Genomic DNA, 21,219 nt, shown 5'->3' with positions numbered 1-21,219 from the left:
GTTCTTCCTAGCTTTGAAAGAAAGGTGCTCTTTAGGTGTATTTTTTTTTTTTGCGAGTTATGGTATTATTTATTATATATATATATATATATATATCAATGATTATAGAAGTAATATTTTTATTTTCAAAAACTGATACTTTTATTTATAATTAACACTACGACAAACATAAAGCGCAAAAGTTTGGATTTTATCATTTGTAAAAAGAATTTTTGTAGATAAAAATATAGTTATAATTAAACATTTATATATGATATGAGCTAAAATTAATAATTTAAATCCCCAAATAATAAATTATTTCGTTTAATAATTTAAAAAGATAATTAAATATTTGAATTAAAATAAATCAAAATATAAAACAAAATCAATTATAATATTAAAAATTAAATTGTTAAAATGTAAACTTTAAGAAACAAGGATGAAATAGTAGAAGACAAAATGTATTCATAAAGAGATTTCAGGTGAGACACAATTTAACATATTTGTATATCATATTATAAGATATGTATAATTACAAAATAATATACAACTAATTTAACTAAATTTACCATCTATGCATATTTAGAAGATATTGAATACAATTACTATGTTAGTGTAAGAGAAAATTATTTTTATAATTTAAATAAATATTATATTTTATTTCAATATTATTATATATATTTTTAATTGATAGACATTATACATATGTGCAACGCAATACTAAAACTAGTAAAAATAAAAAGATAGAAGGAGATGACACGATGGAAATACTACTTGCTATTTGTTTCTTTCTGACTATTTGTTCTATAATATCCAACACTTCAGTAGCCAGCCTTCTTAGCTCAGTGGTAGAGCGCGTGGCTTTTAACCACGTGGTCGTGGGTTCGATCCCCACAGACGGCGTTTCTTTTTCAAGAACCAATCCAGATTTTCCTAATTCTTGAGTTTTGGTAATATCCAACTCAATAACCATTTTTGAACTGATAGAAACCAATGGAAAATGAGCTTGTAGAAAGGGAGGAAAAAGATGTATAATAGCAATGTTTTCTTTTTTGGTTTTATTGTGGATTGATTAAGGAAAGAAATTGTTATATTTTTTGCGATAAACCCAAATATTCTTGTTATTTGAGTTATAAACTAGATAAAAAGACATGTTTATTAATTTTTATGATAGTTTTTTTCATAAACTTCAATGATTTTCTACGTTATTATAAGATTAAGAACATGTAAATGAAATATGAATTTTCCTACTGACTTTATCACTCCTTTTTTTTCTAAGTATAATAAGTTAGATACACTTCTTTCCTCGCTTTCCTTTCATCTGGATTTATCAATTTAATTAGTAAATGTACCTACATAAAATTTCATTCCTCCTACCCAAAAAAAAAAAAGAAGATAAATTACAGGCACATTTACATATCAACGCTCTTCTTCACACGAAGTTGCTAAAAAGAGGGCTTAGTGATTTTTCAGATGTTCTAGGTGTCGAGGACTTAAAAATTACGCAAAGACAAAAAATTTAGTACACGATTAGCGAAACACTTTTTGAAGCTTAATTTCCCACAAGTATCTTCTATATTATTTGATATATATTAAAATATATCACATTTTTCTCTGGACATCTTAAAATATTTGTATCATTGTTTTTTTTTTTTGTTGAGGAAATGGAACTACTTATATATTAATACTAAAGTTGGTTAATAGTGTTACATCCCATAGAAATGCCTCTTAGGGCATTTTGATTGCCAAGTTCCGCTAGCTTAATACAGGTATTATCTGTAGTAAGTCTAATAAAATATGTTCCTTCTCTATCCGCCAGATACTGGGATTCAACAAATGGAGGTGGAGCTGCAAAATACATCAGTTGATGTAGGTTGGACTGCTTAGAAGCTTCCTTAGCCAAAAAGTGCGCCTTTTGATTTCCCTGCCTGAAATTATGCCTGACCACCACTGTCTCTAACCGGAGCATTAAAAACCTGCAATCACGAATAATAGCGTCATATGAAGGGTAACCTTGTTCAAGGCTCTTGATTACTTCTGACGAGTCTGTCTCAATCTCTATTTTGAATGAGCTGAAGCTCGCATGCCAACTGGAGGCCTGCTTTTAGGGCGAGTAGCTCAGCTTGGATAGGAGATGATGCATAGGTATAATCGTAGAAACCGGGCATTGTTTCTGATGACCCCGCCTAGACCACTGTGTAGCTTATTATTCTGAAAAGCTCCATCAGTGTTGAATTTAAACCACCCTGAAGGGGGTTTGTGCCAACTGACTCTGATAGGCTTTTTCTTATCAAAACTTTGCTCTTTGGCTGCGAGGAGTTTGTATTCCATTGCCTGTTAAAATACGAGCTTAGGACATAAAATGTGGTTAGTATTTTCCTGATTATTCTTGTTTATGTTATTCCAGATGTTCCATAGTGCAAAAGGAAAAAGATCCGCCCAGTAGATATATTTGTGATGGAGATTGATCTTAAGGTCTTTAATTGCGAGCAACCAATGAGTGTCTCCACTAGCTAGAGGGTTAGAGATACCTAGGCTTTCCCAAAAAGCTTTAACTATAGGACAAAGTATGAACATATGGAAGATAGTTTCGCGATCATTTCTACACATAGGACAAATTTCATCGATATTTATTCCTATATGGTTTATATAGGATCTGCAAGGGAGTCGATCATGGTAGCATTTCCAAAGAAGAAATTTGATCTTTGTGGGTGTGTGAATATCCCAGATCCTGGAGAAGTCCTTATTGGTAATGCTTTGATCATCAATAAGCTTATAGCATGAGCTAGTACTAAATTTACCACTACTATTGAGAGACCATATGGGGACATCATGGTTGGTATCATACAAAGGGGTTGGGATAATATAAATTTGGTCAGTAATACTACTAGAAACACAAAGGATAACTTGAAAAAAATTCAGGTTTTATCCTGTAACAGGTCTTTGATTTTTAGATTATAGTCACTGATATTAAGGGGTCCATGGATTGAATTCCTAGCTAAGAGATTCGCTATTTGGGATCCATCGAGAGTTCTATATGTCTAGTGTTGACTTAGAGCAAATGGACCATAAAATTCCTTTGCTACAGTAATTCCAACCCTTAATAATCGCACTCAAAATAAAAGAAGTATTAATTTTTCTGGTACGTGTGGCGTAGTTAGCAATAAGAAGATTAGACCAAGGAGCATACGAGTTGTTTAGCAATCTCCAAGTGAGCCCTGTGAGTAGAGCCAGATTTTTAGACTTAGCTTTTTTAATACTAAGACCCCCACTGACTTATTCCTAGTAATATCATTCCAACCTAGCAAGTTCAATCTCTTATGATCCTCGGTACTGCCCCAAATAAAGTTTCTTTAGATTTTATCAATAACCTTTAGAATTTTTTGAGGTAGAAGAGTAAATTGCATTGCATGATTTGGAATAGTATTGAGGGCAGAAGAAACAAGGGTAGTTCTACCAGCTACAGTCAGACAGTTTGTTTTCCACTTTGATAGTATAGAATGCATGTTGTCAATAATGAACTGGAAGTCAGTAGCCTTTGGCTTTGTCACGATCCAAAATCTAACTAGTAGTGATGGCACATAACCCAACCCGTTAGGTAAGCCAACTTTCAATTATCCAATTTCAATAATAATTATTAAAGCAATTTAAGTGAATAAAGATCTTAATCTTATACAATCCCCAAGAACTATTAGTACAAATCATGAGCTTCTAAGAATAGAGTGTACAAAGCGGAAATAAAATAAATACATAGTCTGTTTGAATAATACATAAACAGAGCTTTTATAAATCTAAGGCTACCCTGAATAAGAGGCAGCTACAACAGGAACACAGGTACATCTTCAAGTCCCGCAACCATCGAGCACAGCAAAAACAGCAGCCAACATCTGCACACAATGTGCAGAAGTGTAGTATCAGTACAACCAACCCCATGTACTGAGTAAGTAACAAACCTAGTCATAGATTGAAAGTAGTGACGAGCTTCTACCAAGGTCAGATCCATAACCAATAGTCCACAACAGTCCATAACAATATAAAGCAAATAATACCAGAAGTAACTCAGAAATAAAATGCTCAGCCAAATCATGATTTCAAAAATAATAGTTCTTCCTTTCAAATACATCAGTGAAAACCCAAATCGTTTGCCGAAGTTGCCAAAAATATGAATAGTTTGAAAATAATAATTTCTCCCAAAATCTTTTCAATAATAAATAAGATGTTTCATTTTCCTTCCGGATAACCCGTGTAAAACAAATGCATCACTATGCCCATCTGTAAAAATGTGTGAGAAATCATGAATGGTGTGATATTGTACAGCATGAGAAAAATACATTTCTATGCATGTATGTCATGTGTGCATGCCAATGAGATGCAACTCAGTGATAAAATCATAAACAGCCCCTCGGGCAGAACATCACTCATATACAGCCCCTCGGGCAAACATCACAGTCACTCATGCCTCTCGGGCATACCTCACCATCACTCATGCCACTCGGGCATACCTCACAATCACTCATGCCTCCTAGTCACTCGGCACTCACACTCAGTAGGTACATGCGGTCACTATGAGTGTGTACAGATTCCGGAGGGGCTCCTTCAGCCCAAGCGCTAAAATCTGCACGGACAACTCACGTGCTTTAATAATAAAGTATATAAAGCATGCTGCAGGCAGGCAGCCCCGATCCACATAATAATCCTCACAATCAGGCCCTCAGCCTTACTCGATCATCAATCTCTCCAGACTCTCGGACTCACAATATCATGAAAATAGCCCAAAAATGATGATATGATGTATCAATAAATAACAACAGAGACTGAGATATGATATGCAATGAAATGAATATGACTGAATATGAATTTTTAATTTAAAATAAATAATTCACAGCAATATGACCTCTGTGGGTCCTAATAATACTGGCACATAGCATCAACATGATTTTTAATATGCTTTTCAGCTCAATTTCTTTAACTCATAAAACCGCATGAAAAATGCCAAGATCATTTAACTACAAAATTCCACAGAAATAATTATGTCCGTCACCTAGCATGTGCATCACCTCCCAATAATTCACGAAATACATATATTCAGGGTTCATACCCTCAACTCCAAGATTATAAGAGTTACTTACCTCGAACAAGCCGAATCCAATGTCGAGCAAGCTAAACAATGCTCCAAAAATCCCATTATGCGCGTATCAACTCCCGAACAGCTCGAATCTACCATAATTAATTTGATTCAGTCCACACAATTTATAGGAATTAATTCCATATCAAAATGCTAATATTTTCCACAAAATCCGAAATGACGCCCCAAAAATTATCCGTGGAGCTCACGTCTCGAAATCCGACGAAACTCACAAAATACGACAACTCATCCAATTACAAGTTCAACCATACTAATTTCACTCAAATCCGATTCTAAATCAGTATTCAAACTTGAAAAATTCATTTTGTGACATTATAGAATTTTCCTCCTATTTCTCTTGAAGATTCAATAATCTTATACAAAAAATAAAGATTAATTCATGGATTATAATCGCAAGGGAGTTAAGAACACTTACCCCAAGTTGTGTGAAAAATTTCCTCTCCAAACTCGCCCAACTCGAGCTCCAAAATTCGAAAATGGGTGAAAATGTCGAACCCTCGAATTTAAGGTTCTATCCCAGCGATTTCCGCATCTGCGGAAAAGGGGTCACACCTGTGACCCTCGCTTCTGCGGACAAAATTGCGTGCCTGCGGAAACAACCGGCCTTCTCAAATCTCGCATCTGCGGCGCCTTCTCGCATCTGTGGGCTCGCAGATGCGCATTCCCCTTCGCACCTGCGTTCGCCCCCACGCCAGCCCCAGTCCGCATCTGCGCCAACACCTTCGCACCTGTGGCCTTGCAGATGCGGCAAATTCCTCGCACCTGTGAGCACTTCCCAGTTCCACACTTGGCCACTTCTGCGGCTGATTTCGCGCACATGCGGCTTCGCACCTGCGATCAAAAGCTTCGCAGGTGCGATCACACCAGTAGGCAGCAGTTCCAGAAATATTTCAAGTTAAATTTGATCCGTTAATCATCCGAAACTCACCCGAGCCACTCGAGACCCAGTCCAAATACACCAACAAGTCCTAACACACACCATTGACCTACTCAAGGCCTCAAATCACATCAAACAACCTCAAAAATACGAACTACACACGGATTCAAGCCTAATAAATTTTGAAATTTCTAAATTCTACAAACGACGCTGAAACCTATCAAATCACGTCCGATTGACCTAAAATTTTGCACACAAGTCACATTTTACATTATGGACCTATTCGAATTTTCAGAATCGAATTCCGACCTCGATATCAAAAAATCAACCCCCCGATCAAACTTTCCAAAAATTCATCTTTCGGCATTTCAAGCCCAATTCCACTACAGACCTCCAAATAATTTTTCGGACATGCTCCTATGTCCAAAATTACCTTACAGAGCTATTGGAATTATCAAAACTCTATTACGGGGTCATTTACACATAAGTCAATATCCGGTCACTATTTTTATTTAAGCTTTAAACCTTGACACTAAATGGTCCGATTCATTCCAAAATCTCACCGGACGTGAACCATTTACCCCGGTAATTCACATAACAACTGTGAAATATAAATTGAGCAGTAAACGGGATTGTAATACTCAAAACGACTGGCCGGCTCGTTACAGGCTTGTGACGAAGAATTGGAAAGCTCAAATATTTTCCAAAGTTGCTACTGATTTTGATATTAAGCAGAGTGGAAATATGAGTGGGTGTGGTTTTGGACAGTTCTTGGAGAAAATGATCTTAGATTTTATATGATTAATTTTATGTCCTGATAAAACACAAAACATATCCAGACAATAAAGGATTGTATTGCTAGATTTGTCTTTAACCTTTGCCATGAGTGTGAGGTCGTCGGTAAAGAATAGATGAGAAAGCGGGGGGCTTCTGTTATTAAGCTTAATAGGGTCCCAATTTCTAATGTCTACCTAGTGATTTATAAGCCTAGATAAAATTTTCATATAAAGTATAAATATATATATGGTGACATAGGATCACCTTGTCTAATACCTAGGCTAGGACTAAAATAGTTTGTTCTAGAACCATTTACTAGGATCGAGATGTTACTGGTGGAAATACAAGTCATAATAAGCTTAGTAATTTTTGGAGGAAAGTGGAAGTATCTCAAGGTTCGGTAGATAAAGGACTATTCTAGTCTATCAAATGCTTTTTCTAGATCAATTTTGAGGATTATATACGCATTAAAATATTTGAAACAGTTAAACTTAGAAAGGATTTCTTGGATAACAATAGCATTATCACTAGCTCTTCTATTTTTAAGAAAACTAGATTCAAAGGGACTAATAAGATTATCCAGGAAAGGCTTGAGTCGATTAGAAATGATCTTAGTGATAATCTTATAAGTAGTATTACATAGACCTATCGGTCTAAAGTTATTAAGATTGTTCGCATTTGGGATTTTGGGGATGAGGCATAAATACGTATTATTGGTGGCTGAATGAATAGTTTGTGATGAAAATACATTATGGCAAAAATCTACAACTAATTGACCCACCACTTTCCAGTTTTTTTGGAAGAAAAAAAGGGTGACGTCCGGTCCTGGGGCTTTAAAGGGTTTAAATGAAAAAATCGCCCTTATAACTTCACTACCTAGTAGAGGTCTATCTAGTGAAGAGAGGTCGATATTATTAAACGGAGTAGGATCATTTAAAATGCTTTTTCAGTTGGTATCAAGATGTGAGGTACGGAACATATCCTGGAAAATGTTTTGTGCATGAGCCATTATGGATTGATGATCATCAATCCAGTTCCCATTCTCATCTTTTAAACAAGTATGTATATGGTTAGAACAGGTCTTCGATCATGAAGATCGATCGATGATGGCATCTCAGTCAAAAGGTATCTACATGGAGGGATCGAACGAATTCCGAGATGGGGGCGTCAAGCGTCGGGGCAAACATCGACCAACACTGGTCCCGAACATCGATGCCCGAAAGTGATTACCAAGCTCGAAACCAAGGCCGAGGTTCCGATCCGACACCGAGCTCGAGTCAGTATCGAGCTCACAGACAAAAAACTGTTACAACCGCACCAAGGGAGAGAATCTTAGCAGAAATTAAGGAGGAGACACACCATCTTGGGTCCTCCACTAGTAATATTATTCTACTATATTGTTATAGATAAAGTAGTAATCTTTGGCTATAAAAGGAAGATAGATTGTAATAAGAAGTCAGGTTCTAGCATATTAAGAATTCATTGTGTTTACCTTTCTAAGCTCACTAAGTATCTTCGTTCATCATTTCTATTTCGCATAACAAATACGTGTATTGTTATCTTCAGGTCAAAGGAATCTACCTATCCTTAGAACCATACACAAATTCAATGTTATCCGATTTTTGGGTAAACAGTTTGGCGCCCATCGTGGGGCTAAGGATAATAAGTGATTATTTAATACAAATATACAGTACACTCCAGCTTACAACTTCATACCAGCAATGGCTCAGCCAATCGACCTCGAAGCCGGCCTTTAGGATGAAACCAACAACTTAGTGTCCGGGGCCGAAAGGCTACCCAACAACAGCAACGAGGCTCGAATCGAGGAACCCGAAATTCGAGCCGAAGTACCAGTAGATATCAATTCACGAATAGCTCTAGAAGCGAATCAGCATTCTGAGCAGGAGAGAAGCGTTCAGGGCGGCGCTCGACCCATAGCCCGAGACACCCACAACACGGGGGAAATCGGGGTCAGCTTGCATATGATTTTCGAAATGCTACAAGCCCAACAAGTAGCGATAGCTCAGTTGCAGAGCCAAACTCACATGCAAAGTAAGCCAAACTCCAATCCACTTCTTCGAGAAGTAACCCCCAGAACGGAGCCCGAAACAGTGAAATCAAACGAGCGAGAATCAGGAACCACTCCTGAAATTGCTAAATTGATCGAGAAACTCACAAAATGAGTCGAAGCCAACGACAAAAAATTCGAAACATATGATGCTAGGATCGATCAGATCCCGGGGGCTCCGCCAATGATGAAAGGGCTGGATTCGAAGAAATTCATACAAAAGCCTTTTCCATCGAGCGCGGCACCAAAACCAATCCCAAAAAAAATTCCGTATGCCCCTAATTCCCAAATATAACGGTACGACCGATCCTAACGAGCATCTCACCTCCTATACATGTGCCATCAAAGGCAACGATTTGGAAGACGATGAGATCGAGTCCGTATTGTTGAAAAAGTTCGGAGAGACCCTCGCAAAAGGAGCGATGATCTGGTATCACAACTTGCCACCAAATTCTATCGATTCTTTTGCCATGTTAGCAGATTCGTTCGTAAAGGCACATGCTGGTGCCATAAAGGTCGCAACGAGGAAATCAGATCTATTCAAAGTAAAACAAAGGGGTGACGAAATACTGAGGGAATTCGTATCCCGGTTTCAAATGGAACGCATGGATTTGCCACCAGTCACAGACGACTGGGCCGTACAAGCTTTCACCCAAGGGTTGGACGGACTGAGTTCGACAACATCACGTCGGCTGAAACAAAGCTTGATCGAATACCCTGCAATAACTTGGGCGGATGTACACAATCGGTATCAATCGAAAATCAGGGTCGAAGATGATCAATTGGGATCTCCGTATGAACCCACGCGTCAGAACCACGCAACCACTAAAATTCTGAAGGAAACCAACAGAGAACAAAGGCCAAACAGAGACCGACACCAGCCGTACGTCGCAGATCAGATGAATCACAGTTCGGCACATGAGACAGTTCGGAATAACCGAAGGTATGATCGGGGGCAAAATTCTCGGGGACTTATGAGCAAGAGAGGCTTTGATAAATATGTCGATCCTATAGAAGTTCCTCGATTATTAGAATATAACTTCAACATCGATCCATCCGCCATTGTATCGGCTATCGGACGCATCAAAGATACCAGATGGCCTCGACCCATGCAGACCGATCCGGCCCAAAGGAACCTCAATCAAATATGTGAATATCATGGCACCCATGGTCACAAAACGGAAGAATGCAGACAGTTAAGAGAGGAAGTGGCCCGCTTGTTTAACAAAGGACACCTTAGGGAATTTTTGAGTGATAGGGCGAAGAACCATTTTAAAAACAAGGACTTCGGCAAGCAAAATGAAGTAGAAGAACCACAGCACATCATTCACATGATCATCGGCGGCGTCGATACCCCTCAGGGACCTATGCTTAAATGCACTAAAACGTCGATTGTGAGGGAAAAGCGATCTCAAATTCAAGATTACACTCCCTTAGAGATTTTACCGTTCAATGATGAAGATGCAGAGGGAATCATCCAACCCCATAACGATGCACTGGTAATATCCGTACTCATGAATAAAATTAAAATTAAGCGTGTGTTAATTGATCCAGGTAGCTCGGCCAATATCATCAGATCGAAGGTCGTAAAACAGCTCGGCCTACAAAACCGGATCGTACCCGCAACTTTAGTTTTAAACGGATTCAATATGGCATGCGAAACCACCAAAGGCGAGATAACCCTACCGTTAAACGTTGCCGGAACAATTCAGGAAACAAAGTTTCACGTGATCGAAGGCGATATGAGATATAACGCCCTCTTCGGAAGGCCGTGGATACACAACATAAGAGCTGTACCTTCGACCCTACACTAGGTCCTCAAATTCCCAACACCAACAGGTGTCAAAGTAGTGTACGGAGAACAACCAGCCGCAAAGGAAATGTTCTCTGTCGAGGAAGCAAAACCAACATCTTCGTCTTCGCCGGTGAAAGGATCGGGTTCAAAAGGAGGCACAGTCGAAGACCGGAATACCAAATAGCAATCAAAGACATCAGCCTCGACCCAGCCAGGTAAGCAGAACATCGAAGAAGACAATGATCAGCGGATCCCTCGATCCTTCGTGACCCCCGATGCCTCCGATGCCACCAAGTCAATGATTGAGGAATTGGAGCAAATCATTTTGATCGAACATTGGCCCGAACGAAAGGTATACCTGGGAAGGGGTTTGAGCCCCGAACTCAGGAAGAAACTCATTCAATTTCTTATTGATAACATCGACTGCTTTGCCTGGTCCCATTTAGATATAACAGGAATCCCGCCGGACATAACAACACATCGACTAAGTGTGTCCCCTAGATTCAGATCGGTGAAGCAAAAAAGAAGACCCCAATCGGAGGTGAAGCACGCATTCATAAAGGATGAGGTAACTAAACTGCTCAAAATAGGATCCATTCGAGAGGTGAAATACCCCGAATGGTTGTCCAATGTGGTCGTAGTGCCTAAAAAGGGAAACAAACTTAGAATGTGTATAGACTACAAGGACTTGAACAAAGCATGCCCCAAAGATTCTTATCCACTGCCCAACATCGATCACTTAATCGATGCCACGGTCGGCCACGAGATCCTTACTTTTCTCGATGCCTATTTCGGGTATAATCAAATCCAGATGAACCCGGAAGACTGGGAAAAAACTTCATTTGTAACCAAATATGGAACATATTGTTATAATGTAATGCCCTTCGGGCTAAAAAATACAGGAGCTACTTATCAACGCCTAGTAAATGGAATGTTCGAAGAATAAATAGGTAAATCAATGGAAGTCTATATTGATGACATGCTAGTTAAGTCCCTGCGCGCAGAGGACCATTTGACCCATTTGCAGGAAACATTCGATATTCTGAGGAAATACAACATAAGGCTCAACCCTGAAAAATGTGCTTTCGGAGTCAGCTCGGGTAAGTTCCTCGGCTTCATGGTATCAAATCGGGGAATCGAGATTAACCCCGACAAAATCAAGGCCATTGAAGACATCACCATCGTGGACAGCGTGAAAGCTGAACAAAGGTTAACAGGAAGAATAGCAGCCTTAGGCCTATTCATTTCAAGATCATCAGATCGAAGCCACAAATTTTTTTCTTTACTAAAAAAGAAGAATGATTTTGCCTGGACACCGGAATGCCAACTAGCGTTACAAGAACTGAAACGATATCTATCAAACCCACCACTGCTGCACACTCCAAAAATCGACGAAAAACTTTACCTGTACTTGGCAGTATCAGAAGTTGCCATAAGCAGTGTCCTGGTTCGAGAAGAGGAAGGTACGTAATTTCATGTTTACTACGTAAGTCGGACCTTAGGAAAAGCAGAAACTAGATATCCGCACTTGGAAAAATTGGCACTTGCGCTGATTAGCGCCTCTAGAAAGTTACGACCGTACTTTCAGTGCCACCCCATAAGCGTATTAACCACCTGCCCACTTCGTAATATTTTACATAGGCCCGAACTATCAGGCCGATTGGCCAAATGGGCCATCGAACTCAGTGGGTATGATATCGAATATCGAACTCGAACGGCCATCAAGTCTCAAATTTTAGCAGAATTCGTGGCCGATTTCACGCCTACCCTCGTACCCGAAGTCGAAAAAGAACTACTGTTAAAATCAAATATATCGACGAGGGCATGGATCCTCTTTACGGACGGAGCTTAGAACGTAAAGGGGTCCGGGCTAGGCATAGTTTTGAAATCTCCCACGGGTAACATTATTAGGCAAGCTATTAAAACTATCAGGTTAACTAACAACGAGGCCGAGTATGAAGCCATAATTGCAGGTCTCGAGCTAGCTAGAAATTTGGGAGCGGAGGTCGTTGAGGCCAATTGCGACTCTTTGCTGGTGGTGAGTCAAGTAAACAAAACCTTCGAAATCCGAGAAGGCAGAATGCAAAGGTATTTGGACAAACTGCTTATCACTTTGCACCATTTCAAACAATGGAGCCTACGACATGTTCCACGGGAACAGAATAATGAGGCTGATGTGCTTGCTAATTTGGGATCATCGGTCGAGGTGAATGATTTGAACTCGGAAACTGTCGTTCAACTTTCAAGATCTGTAATCGAAGAAGGGCACGCCGAAATAAATTCTATTATCTTAACCTGGGATTGGAGAAACAAGTATATTGAATACTTAAAAAACGGAAAGCTCCATTCAGACCACAAAGAATCCAGGACCCTTCGGACTAAAGCTGCTCGATTTACTTTGACTGCGGACGGAACATTATATCGAAGAACATTCGATGGACCGATGGCGGTATGCATAGGTCCGGGAGATCCCAATTACATCCTCCGGGAAGTACACGAGGGCACTTCTGGCAATCACTCCAGTGCCGACATGTTAGTTCGAAAAGTGATCAGAGCAGGGTATTATTGGATCGATATGGGCAAAGACGCAAAAGAATTTATTCGTAAATGTGATAAATGTCAAAGGTTTGCGCCAATGATCCATCAACCCGGAGAGCAACTTCACTCGGTCCTATCCCTATGGCCATTCATGAAATGGGGAATGGACATCGTCGGCCCCCTACCATCGACCCCAGGTAAAGTCAGATTTATTTTGTTTATGACTGACTATTTTTTTAAATGGGTTGAAGCGCAGGCATTCGAGAAAGTAAGAGAAAAAGAGGTTATTGACTTTGTATGGGATCATATCATATGCCGATTCGGGATACCATCCGAAATAGTATGTGCTAATGGGAAGCAATTCTTGGCAACAAAATCACAAAATTCTTCGAAGACCACAAATTAAGAAGGATACTATCAATCCCGTACCACCCCAGCGGAAACGGACAAGCCGAATCGACAAACAAAACTATTCTTCAAAACCTGAAGAAGAGATTGGATGATGCTAAGGGAAAATGGAGAGAAATATTGCCTGAAGTCCTTTGGGCATACCGAACAACATCAAAATCCAGTACAGGGGCGACCCCATTCTCCTTAGTGTATGGCTCCGAGGCATTGATACCAATCGAAGTCGGAGAGCCTAGTCCCAGATTTCGATTCATGACAGAAGAATCAAATAACGAGGCTATGAACACCAGCCTTGAGTTATTGGACGAAGGACGAGAAGCCGCCCTCATTCGGTTGGCCGCACAAAAGCAACGAATCGAAAGGTATTATAATCGAAGAACTAAACTTCGCCACTTCAAGCCAGGGGACTTGGTGTTAAGGAAAGTCACCATCAATACTCGGAATCCAAACGAAGGAAAACTAGGACCAAATTGGGAAGGATTGTACCAGGTGCTCGAGAACTTTGGGAAAGGATCGTACAGGCTCGGCATCATAAACGGCAAACAGCTATCAAGCAGTTGGAATGTATCACATCTAAAACGATACTACTGCTAAGGTCAGACCTTCCCATATTTATTCAACTGTCCCGTACAGAAGTTCGAACAAAGAACAGAAGTAGATCTTTTTAAGCAAATGGGTTTTTGCGGCAAGGTTTTTAATGAGGCAACCATCGATCGTGCTGTGCTTTTAAACAGTATCCGAGGCTTTCGACCCTTAGCCCAATCAGCCTCGAATACCGGGGGGGCACCAGGCCCTCGAATACATCGAGTTCAAATGCATGAAAGTCTTCTCACAACAATAGAGGAAAAATTGTAAGAGCCAAAATAGTCAAAATGAACCATGCTCATATAAATTGGCCCAAAACATATGTACAATGACTTGAGATTTATTATGCAACCGGGATTAACAGTCACTCGACCATTGAGCCTATGGGCCATATTATCTCGAGTTCGAAATAATCACTCGAATATTAAGCCTACGGGCTACCTCTATGCCGAGTTCGAAACACTCACTCGACCATTGAGCCTACGGGCCACATTATCTCGAGTTCAAAATAACCACTCGAATATTAAGCCTACAGGCTACCTCTATGCCGAGTTCGAAATACTCACTCGACCATTGAGCCTACGGGCCACATTATCTCGAGTTCGAAATAACCACTCAAATATTAAGCCTACGGGCTACCTCTATGCCGAGTTCGAAACACTCACTCGACCATTGAGCCTACGGGCCACATTATCTCGAGTTTGAAATAACCACTCGAATATTAAGCCTACGGGCTACCTCTATGCCGAGTTCGAAACACTCACTCGACCATTGAGCCTACGGGCCACATTATCTCGAGTTTGAAATAACCACTCGAATATTAAGCCTACGGGCTACCTCTATGCCGAGTTCGAAACACTCACTCGACCATTGAGCCTACGGGCCACATTATCTCGAGTTCAAAATAAACACTCGAATATTAAGCCTACGGGCTACCTCTATGCCAAGTTCGAAACACTCACTCAACCATTGAGCCTACGGGCCACATCATCTCAAGTTCAAAATAAACACTCGAATATTAAGCCTATGGGCTGCCGAGTTCGAACAAAAGACCCAATCGAGTTTGAAACGTTGAAAAAGCTACGTTTACTCAGAGTTTACGTTAACCATCACATTATCATCAACTCAACAAGCAAAATGTCACTCCAAATCTGATCGATCAAAATCGACCTTGTTATATATATACAAAATTGCCTACGTAATTAATTTACAGATATGAATAATTAAATTCTAAGCTTCTGGGTCGGGGTCTTCCCCATCCTCGGACCCGCTTTTGCTACCATCATCGTTATCATCATCATCATCGTCATCATCATCAGAAGCCAAAGCTTCAGCTTCCGCTTCAAGCTAATTTACCTTTCTTACCTCTTCGGTAATGTCGAAACCTCGAGCGTGTATCTCTTCGAGGGTCTCCCTCCGAGATCTACACTTAGTAAGTTCGGCAACCCAATGAGCTCGAGCATCGGCAGTCTTCGCCGTTTCTCGGGCCTCCACCTGAGCGGCCTCAGCATCAGTTCGATATACAGCAATAGACTTATCCGCCAAAACTTTCGACGACTCAACCTCTGCCTTAGCCTCAGCAAGTCGTGTCTCAAGCTCATCGATTTTTTTAGCCTGAACCGACACCTTTTGCTTGACGTTTCGAAGTTGAACGTCAGCTGATAATAGCTTTGTTAAGATGGTTTCTTTCTCCGCGGCCAGGCGGTCAATGGTCTCCTTCCACTGGTTGCATTCGGCTCGGATTTGATCGACCTCCTCTCGAAGTAACCCGATCTTCTCGATTTTTTGCTGCAACTAAGACAACGAAGGGTTAACTTCCACGGTCGAGTCGAATCCATACTTTAACAGAACGAGGCTCACCTGCTAATCGAGCTCGACCTCTTCTTCACGGACCTTAGCCAAATTCGCTTGAAGATCCTTTATAGCCTCGTCCTTTTTGCTGCAAAGAAGCCAAAGGGCATTTCTTTCACCTAGGACCTTCCGGAGTTCGGCCTCACACTGGCTAAGATCAACTCGAAACCTACCGATGGCCTGCACAGTTAGAAACATGAGTCATGTTTGGAAAAGAACAAAGAAACCAAGTATGGAAGAATCATTACCCGAGTAATAAAACGTTGAGCCTCCTCTAACAAAAGAGAAGCATCACCGATATCGGAACTGTCATCAACACCAGTAAAACAATCCTTAAAAGGATCTGCTGCACCTGAGCCAGCACAATTATCGGGAGTTTTCAGCTCTCGAGCTTCTTTCAATGCCTCCTCAGAAAAAGACGGAAGAGAAGGCGAATAACCCATTGCCATTACCCCGAGCAAATCACTCGGAGTACTCCGATCGAGACTTAGGTCTTCGAAACCAACCCCGACGGGCACGGCCGCCATCGGCTCACCAGCTCTAGCAACCTCGACTGCTTTCGTTGGTCGGACTACCAAAGCCGAGGAGCTATCTTCTTCTTCTTCCTCCCTTAGGCATTGGACCGAGTCGATCGAAAGGGCAATGATTTTTCTCCTCATCTTTCGAGTTTTGGGCTTGGGGCCCTCCGGCCGAGAGGAAGCCCTCCGCTTCTTTTCTTTTCCCTGTTCTAGGACCAGGGACTTGTTTCCTTCATCACCGCTCGAAGGCCTCAAAACGGCATCCCTAGTTACACCTATATACAAAGGAAAAGTCGATAACGAAAAGAACGCAGAATATACCTCGAGGGAAACAGGAACCAAACCTCACCATGATTCTTGGCCTCCCATCTACCTTTTGCCAAATCACGCCAAGCGCGCTCGGCATATGATGAAGTCGAGGCTAACTTTCGAACCCAATCCTCGAGGTCAGGCACCGCATGTGGCATCCAAGGGGCAGCTGGACATCAGAAAATAATATCAGAAAATAGTAGAAAAGGACACGAAAAGCAAACATGAATCACTTACGATCGAAATTCCATTTTTCAGGGAACGGCATCTTCTCCTCCGGGATAAGATCACGAGTCCTCACTCGAATATATCGACTCATCCAACATCGATCCTTATCTTCATCGATGCTCGACATCAAAGCCTTCGATGCTCGACGTTGTAGCCTAATTAGCCCACAAAAAATCTGAGGCTGATACAGTCGTATAAGGTAGTTCAGAGAAAAATCCAACCCACCGGCTTTGATAGAGAAGAAGCGCAATAAAATGACTATACGCGATAAGGAAGGATGAATTTGGCCGAGGGTGACCTGATATCTTTTGCAGAAATCAAAAATCATGGGATCGACAGCTCCCAACGTGAAGGGATAGGTGTAAACACTCAAAAATCCCTCCACATAGGTAGTGATGCTCTCATCGGAGGATGGGATTTGTAACACAACCTCAGAACCCCAGCTACAGTCTTTTCTGACGGCATCGAGGTGATCCTCCATTATAGAGCACGTATACATCGATACGTGCTCACACCGACCCGGAACGGACGAAGGGTTCTCCACCCTAAAATCAGTTTTTAAAATACACGGGCCGGGAACATAATCATGAACGGACGGCTCCATCGGCGCCTTATCGTCAAACGGCCGTGAGGAGGAAGCTTTCTCCTTCTGAGGTTCGATTTTTGAAGTTTTCGCCATCGATATAAGAAGAAAAAGTCACAAAGGAAGGTGAAAGAGGGGACAGCACCAAAACTCTGGTATAAGCGACACTAAAGCAACAAAATAGAGAAGATAATCAAAGAGAATCTGGGAAAAGAGGAAGCGCAAAAATGGAAAACATTATATGGGAAACTATTTATAAGGCATGGCGGTTCGTTTTTAGCGGTGGCCGACCACCGACTGACACACATTAAATGCCTCGATAAAACCAAACCGATGGGACAGCTATCACATACATCATAGTCGAAGTCGATAGAAACGTCAGCATTGATTCGGTCGAGCCTTAGGAAAATTATATCGTTTCTCGTTATCACCTTTCCAAGAAACGAGAGGGCTATCTGTATATGGTTAGAACAGGTCCTCGATCATGAAGATCGATCGACGATGGCATCTCAGTCAAAAGGTATCTATATGGAGGGCTCGAACGAATTCTGAGATGGGGGCGTCAAGCGTCGGGGCAAACATCGACCAACACAGGTCCCGAATATTGATGCCCGAAAGTGATCACCAAGCTCGAAACCAAGGCCGAGGTTCCGATCCGACACGGAGCTCGAGTCAGTATCGAGCTCACAGACAGAAAACTGTTACAACCGTACCAAGGGAGAGAATCTTAGCAGGAATTAAGGAGGAGACACACCATCATGGGTCCTCCACTAGTAATATTATTCTACTATATTATTATAGATAAAGTAGTGATCTTTGGCTATAAAAGGAAGATAGATTGTAATAAAAAGTCAGGTTCTGGCATATTAAGAATTTATTGTGTTTACCTTTCTAAGCGCACTAAGTATTTTCGTTCATCATTTCTATTTCGTATAACAAATACGTGTATTGTTATGTTCAGGTCAAAGGAATCTACCTATCCTTAGAACCATACACAAATTCAACGTTATTCGATTTTCGGGTAAACAAAGTAATATGGTTCCTTCGTCTCCTGTTGGTTGCAGTAATTAATATGAAAAAATCTAGTATTCGCATCACCCTCGTCTAACCAAGAGATTCTAGATCTAAGCTTCCAATAGTCCTCTTCTAGCTTAAGAATGGTGTTGTAGTCTAGTTTTAAGGATTCTTCAAGTTGCTGAAGAAAAGTACTAGTGGGGTATCTAGGGGAATTTTGAATACTATTAAGCCTAGCAAACAGTCTCCTTTTTTTTTAATTAAAGAGATCTCCAAAAGTGTTCCTTTTCCAAACATTAATATTACGCTTAAAAGACCAAGTAGCATCACATAAATCTTTATCTTTCCAGCTAGAGTTATCGACATTAATGAAGTCTGGATGCGTGCACCAATTAGATTCTAGCTTAAATGGCTTCTCTATAGTAATATTAGGCATAACACTAAGTTTCACAAGTAGAGGTCTATGGTCCGAGTGGGTTTTAGGAAGATGAGTAACTGAGGCTTCGGGAAATAATCGTAACACGGTCTTCATTTGAGAAAATCTTGTCTAATCTTTCCATGATTAAGCCCTTGTTCTTCTTTCTATGATTAGACCACGTGAATTTACACCCTTTGAAACCTAAATAAAAAAGATTACAATAATTTAAGCTAGACCAAAGTTTGCAAGACCTATTTAAATTAACAGGTTTTCCTCCAAACTTATCATCTGCCATCATAACATCATTGAAATCCCCTCCTACTAGCTAAGAGCCTTTATAATTATCATAGACATTCTCCAATTTTTTCCAAAGAGTGTTTCTAATAGACTTACTATTACTAGCATAAATAGTCATAAAGAGCCAAGAATATCGTTTAGGAAGAACCTCAACCATTGCATGAATTTCCTGATCCCGCCTAATAAAGTTATGAATTGCGATAACGTTATGGTCCCAAAGGATCACCATTCCACCAGATCTTCCCTCTGCGGGCACTTCTATCAACTTCGTAAAATTAAACTCATTTAGGAAGGAGTGGTGATTAGCCATCTTAGTTTCAAGAAGAGCTACCATGCATGGCCTATGAGTGACAACCATTTCCCTAAAGTTCCTTCGAAAATTATCATTATTAGCCCCCCGGTATTCCAGATGATGAAATTGGTGGCTCTATTCATGATCATGTTTGTTATTTGGTGATTCACATTCCACTTCTCCTCCGAAGGAAAAACTACGTCCTTCCTTAGGGATATCACTAGGATCATTGTGGGCTTTCCTACTGTCAGATTTTGTGGCGGCCTTATGTCCATGTTGAACTTGTACAGTGTAATTGGACAGTTGAATACATGCCTCTTTTCTTACCTCTCCTTGAAGAGTAAGATTATGACCTCGTTTAGATTTAAAAGCTCTGTTTTCGACCCCATGTTTGGAGGAATTATTTTCTTTATCCCCCGCATTGGATTTCCTTCTGGTTCTTGAACTTTGCATGGTGGAGGTTATTAAGCATTCTTTGGTGCTAGGTAGTTGTTCTATGCCTGAGGTTGTGCATTGTTCCTCTGAGTATTCTATGGCATCAAGATAGGGTTCAAATTGGTGATCCTCTCCGGAGAAAAGACCGGTAGATCCATTCCTAGTAGCATTGGGTTGAAGTGAATTGGAAGGTTTCATTGTCGTTGCATGGTTTCTGTTGGGTTGGTATTTATTGTTGGACTCAGTTGATTTAGAGTATTGTTGACCCATATAATTGTTCATGGATGGGTGTAGTGGGCACTAGGTCACTGGAAGTGGGCAAATGTTTAGTAATATAATCTTTAAAGGACAAGTGGTGAGGAGTTTAGATGTTGGTTATTAGTGGAGATGGTATTATCCATTTTGGGGTTATTTGAATTGGTAATCACAGAATTGTTAATTAAATTAGTTTGATCAGGGACAGTAGAATTAGTAGTCATATTTATTTTAAAACCTAAGTGTGTATATCTTTGATCCCAGATGTTGTAGTTACATGTCATTGTTTAACAATTATAAGATTACTATTGACGATCCAGCACAAATTGAGTTTCTATAAGTGGACAATCATTTATAGAGAACTTTCATTTGAATATCCTTCTCCTTCAAACCTCCCATGTCTCAGGTTATATATTTTTCCTTGATCAATCACGCAGATCGAGTAACATATTCTATTACTACATGTTAACAGAATATTAATATGATAATTCTCTTATCAAATTAGTTTCTTGATGCATATTCGAATAATTTGGGTATCAGTACTTACGTAAGACAAACCTTAAATAACATTAAATACAGTGTGTACACAATAAATTGCGTCAAAAAAATAATCGAGACCGAAAAATATTGCAACAATCGTAGTATTTTATTTCAAATAGTTTGAACAATCTCTATGATTCTTCTGATTCTTCTTTCCAACAGTAAATGAATTCAAAGGTCTTTGAGCTTGATCTTGAATCTATATTTGTTGCCACGAATGATGATCTTGAATTCAGCTAGCACGGACTTTGATTTGAACTCGTACTCTTTGAATGTTGATTCGTTCTTCGTCCTTGAGCTTGAACT

At 40.3% G+C, this 21,219-nt stretch overlaps 1 long non-coding RNA gene and 1 other non-coding gene across 3 annotated transcripts; one reads left to right on the top strand and one right to left on the bottom strand.

Annotated features, from left to right (window-relative positions):
- The first annotated feature begins 810 nt into the window (after positions 1–810).
- Positions 811–882, top strand: TRNAK-UUU (transfer RNA lysine (anticodon UUU)). The gene has a single exon. It is a non-coding gene; the product is annotated as a tRNA-Lys (tRNA).
- Positions 883–1,610: 728 nt separating this feature from the next.
- On the bottom strand, positions 1,611–20,421 carry LOC138900943 (uncharacterized). 2 transcript variants are annotated; one of them, XR_011412308.1, is made up of 2 exons: positions 19,540–20,421; positions 1,611–2,328 (listed from the first exon to the last, which is right to left on the bottom strand). It is a non-coding gene; the product is annotated as an uncharacterized lncRNA (long non-coding RNA). The 2 variants fall into 2 exon arrangements; XR_011412309.1 differs by having other exon boundaries at positions 1,611–2,313.
- Positions 20,422–21,219: the final 798 nt, after the last annotated feature.

This window comes from Nicotiana tomentosiformis, chromosome 11, assembly GCF_000390325.3.
Source record: "Nicotiana tomentosiformis chromosome 11, ASM39032v3, whole genome shotgun sequence".
NCBI classification, from domain to species: Eukaryota; Viridiplantae; Streptophyta; class Magnoliopsida; order Solanales; family Solanaceae; genus Nicotiana; species Nicotiana tomentosiformis.
Note: the sequence above shows the minus strand (reverse complement) of the source record. Positions and strands in the feature narration are given on the sequence as shown.